A 4,209-nucleotide genomic window follows, 5' to 3' on the forward strand; every position below is an offset into this window, starting at 1 on the left:
ACTTAATCAGAACGAACATTAATCAACAATTTTGAAAAACTGTCGGCTATAATATCCCAAGGACATTGATAACTAACGAAATAATTTTATCACAGTTTTCGAAAGCACGTTATTTGGTAACATCCCGACGCCGAAGGCGGAGGGATGTTACCTAAAATAACGTGCTTGAGGAAGTTGTGATAAAATTATGAGTTATTTATCAATGTTCGAGGGATATACGGTGAGAAAATTTTTTGCAATTCGAACAAAATTATTTATTGAACACACAGTTATTAAAAGAACAATTCGTATAATGATATTCCGTTGATCTTGCTGTATTTGCCTCGGTTACTGCATAGGTGTTTCCACGCATACTATTGATTATTTGGTTATGATGTTCCTGATCAATATTCAAACAAGGTTTTATGGAATTTCCATTATTGTGCTCAGTAATTTTCAACAATTGCTGTTCTTGAACTCCACTCTTAGCTAGTTGACTGACTGCAGTTGCTCTATTAGAGTGATTGGTTATTTTCCTCTGTTTCGTATCCAAGCCAATTGCTTCAGCAGAAGATTTCGTCCATCCGTTGATTATATTTCTACCCAGAGGCATATTGTCATACCAGTTATCGCTTCCTGTCTTCCAGTGACGATTTGGCCTTAAAAATAGTCTATTTGTCTTGATATTTGTGCCTCGTTTTGATAATAATTTAATGAATAATCTGACAGGACAAGCATTGTTATCACTATTTTGAACTAACCATTTGCTAGAGGCGCAGTTCTTTGAACCATTTCATTTGAAGTTAATGGTACTGAGCTTGTTTTGCGTTTAGTGGGATCTGTTTGTAAATTTCTTCGTGCTGCGTCGCGTGCATTCCGCGCTTGTTTGAATGCAACACTTTTAAAGGGGTCTAGCATGATATTATACTCCTTGTAATACTTTTCTTGTAATAATTTGCTTGTTATATTCCATACGGTTTTAACAGTAGCCTCCTTAAACTCTGTGCTATCCTTTTTTCTCATATTAATCGCCCAATCCTTGAGTATTAATGCAAGCTCTTCGAGAGTACGATTTCCATCCAATTCATATTTTCTGGCGTCACAAAACTCCATAAATATTTTCCAAGTGTATTTTTTACTATTGACAGTATTTTTTGGTGTATTTTCTTCAATGATTTTGTCAATTGCCGCATCATTTTGAACACCAAAGCGAGGAAGTGACATTTTCGAAATAAATTGAATTACTGAAATGCCAAACAACTTTATTGTGTTGGTTGCTTAGCAATGTCATGACATAAGTGATAACTACCCGTGAAAACTATCCATGGGTAGTTATCAGTGTAATGATGGTTTCATTGGTTATTTCGACACACATGACTAGAAATAGACAAATTTGATAGGATAATTTTTTTGGCAAAAAATTTTCAGTGTAATGATGGTTTCATTGGTTATTTCGACACACATGACTAGAAATAGACAAATTTGATAGGATAATTTTTTTGGCAAAAAATTTTCAGGGAAATGAAAAAAGAACTGCTCTGATTAAGTACAGTACTACTCTCTGGACACTGTTTATTCAGAAAACACCTGTACAAATTAGGGCTATACCGTGCTTTTTTTTAATGTCAACTCTTTTTATTTTTTGAACGGATCAACTCAAAAAATTGAAATTCAGGATAATGAAATTAATGCATGAATACTTCATTTTGAAGTAAAATTGACAGATGAAACTTTCACTAGCCGTCATCTGGAAAAAAAATTAAATGGAAAGGAGAATCTTGTGACACATCATTTCGAAGCTCCTGACGAGTACTTCACAAATCAAAACCTACTACAAAATGGGGGAACATTTAATAATTTCCTGTAGACAAACACAGATATTACTAGAAATATTCCTTTTTATCTGCCATATGGCAATTTCAACAACCCGATGATGTTTTTAAGTTATTTTTTGTTAATAAAAACGTCAAAAAATGTCAGTACGACAAGGACAGATTTTTCGACTGGAAACTATAGCGATCTCTAGCGATCCAAATAAGTAATTCTTTCTTCAACCGGAATTGTAGTTCAAAGCAGTCGAATCGCTTTTCATTACCAATGGAGTAACTTCAGATCCAATCAAATCTGTGAAATACTTTCTTTATCAGATTTTAGTGAGGCAAAAGAAAATTCGAATTGGTTCTAGATGTGAATTATATCGAATTCTTACGAAATCTTGAAGAATCGAATGATAAGAACATATTGTGAGGATGAGAAAATTATATTATTATTTGGAGAATGGTTATCAGGAGATACAAAACCTAGCAGATTATACGGGTACAGAGAAATGCCAGAATTAGCCCATCGAAAAATGACCAAGAACTTCATCGTTTCAGCATGGTCAAAAAGAGACTCTCCTCGGAAAACAGTTTCTGAGAGCCTTTCACGGAAAGCTATCGTATGAAGAATTAATCAGCATGGCCGACCAATGGAACCAATGGAACAAAAATTGATAATTTTGGAGATCAAATTTTGAACCTTTCGTTAGGTTTGAGAAGAAACTTCAGCTGGACTTCTGTCGTAGCCATAATTGAGGAGGCAGTTATTGAATTTCCTTCAGAAATTTTGACTATTGTTTGATAGACAAAATCGTAGTTTTCTCCAAAGTAATATCAATTTGTTAATAAAATCATAATCAATCTGGAAAAATGCAAATTCGATAAGGACTCCGTTTGATTTTTAGGTTATCATGTTAACGAAAACAGTATTAAGCCTACAAATGAGAAAGTTCAAGCTATACTGAAATGTGAAAAATCAAAAGATTTGAAATAGCTGAGAAGATTTTTGGGAACGGTAAATTTTCATCGATCGTCCATTCCAAAGGCAGCAGAAGCTTTCTTGAATGAATTTCAAAAAGGAAATCCCAAATGTAATGAAACAATTTTGTGAAATACTTGACAAGAAACTGCTTTCAAAAAGTTGAAAGAAATAATCGCCAATGTTGCATCATAAGTTTACCCTCCTTCATCTTCTCCGTTGTCATATATGCGTGGAAGTGTAACAATATCAGGGAAAGTCTTGGAAACCATTGAGAATTTTTCGTCAACTCTATCAAATATAAAACATATGATTGGGCACTTTCAGCTACATTTCAGTTTCATGTTTGAAACATGAGGATTTTCTATGTACTCGGATTATAAAACCTTGATTTCTGCATCCAATGAGAAACCGAATATAATATCTACCCGTCAAAGTCGACACTTACACTCCATTGGACCATTTTCAACTGATATCAGATTACTGTTTCATAAACTATTGTTGCAGATACATTATCTAGAGTTTTTGATATTACACTTCAAAATATCATAGACACTGAATGAGAGACACCTTCAAGATAACGAACTCAAGAACCTGTTGTTTGGAAAAACATAACTAGTTTGAAAGAAAGTCCAACTACTCGGCAGTAATACACATATATTTTGCGATGTTTTAACCAATTGTATCAGAACACATATTCCAGAACTATAAAGAAAAAGTATTCAATGGATTTCACGGTTTTTCCCATCTTGGCATTAAAGCAACAAATAAAATCATTGAGAGAATATATATTTGGCCAAAAATCAAAAAAGATATCCGGACATGGATTCAATATTGCATCGTTTGTGAAAAACCTGAGATTATTAGGTTTGGTTGTGTTGGAATACATGAAATTCCAGAATCCAGGTATTGTAGTACCGTTGCCTCCATTAAATGGTTTTTCTTACTGTTAAACATGTGCAGACTGATATTCTAGATGGGAGAAAAATTTCCAATGACAGACACGTGTGCAGAAACAGTAGCAAGAACAGTCTATGATAGTTGGATTACAAGATTTGGAGTACCTTATAAAATCACTTCTACACTGCACTGAATTACACTGAAGTTTTACGGAAGTTGGTCAGCTGACTCATCAAGTATATTGTTAGTTATAGGTTAAGTTAGGTTAGGTCCAAAGTGAGTGGGTCTATTCAACCCCTTCCCCGCAACCCGCAAGAGTTTATTGTGGCTTACGCATATTCACACTCGGCCAAATAAACCCATCTTCTTAACGAAGTCTATAATTTTGTATGGTGAGTGTTTTTTCAGGTCAGATGGTATGAGTACGGCTCTGCCGAACTCTGAAGACCTAGTTCGGTTCCCAGCGGGGCAGGCACAGAGTATATGCTCTGTTGATGAGGTAGTCGGATATTCAAGTTGCAAGATTCCCACCTG

The 4,209-nt window shown here is 34.7% G+C and overlaps 1 long non-coding RNA gene across 1 annotated transcript; it reads right to left on the reverse strand.

The window, feature by feature from the left end:
* Positions 1 to 239: 239 nt before the first annotated feature.
* On the reverse strand, positions 240 to 1,603 carry LOC141482289 (uncharacterized). The gene is made up of 2 exons (XR_012465440.1): positions 741 to 1,603; positions 240 to 638 (listed from the first exon to the last, which is right to left on the reverse strand). It is a non-coding gene; the product is annotated as an uncharacterized lncRNA (long non-coding RNA).
* Positions 1,604 to 4,209: the final 2,606 nt, after the last annotated feature.

This window comes from Leptinotarsa decemlineata, unplaced genomic scaffold (assembly GCF_025532065.1).
Source record: "Leptinotarsa decemlineata unplaced genomic scaffold, Ldec_3_MD MMD2_tig00001019_RagTag_RagTag, whole genome shotgun sequence".
NCBI classification, from domain to species: domain Eukaryota; kingdom Metazoa; phylum Arthropoda; class Insecta; order Coleoptera; family Chrysomelidae; genus Leptinotarsa; species Leptinotarsa decemlineata.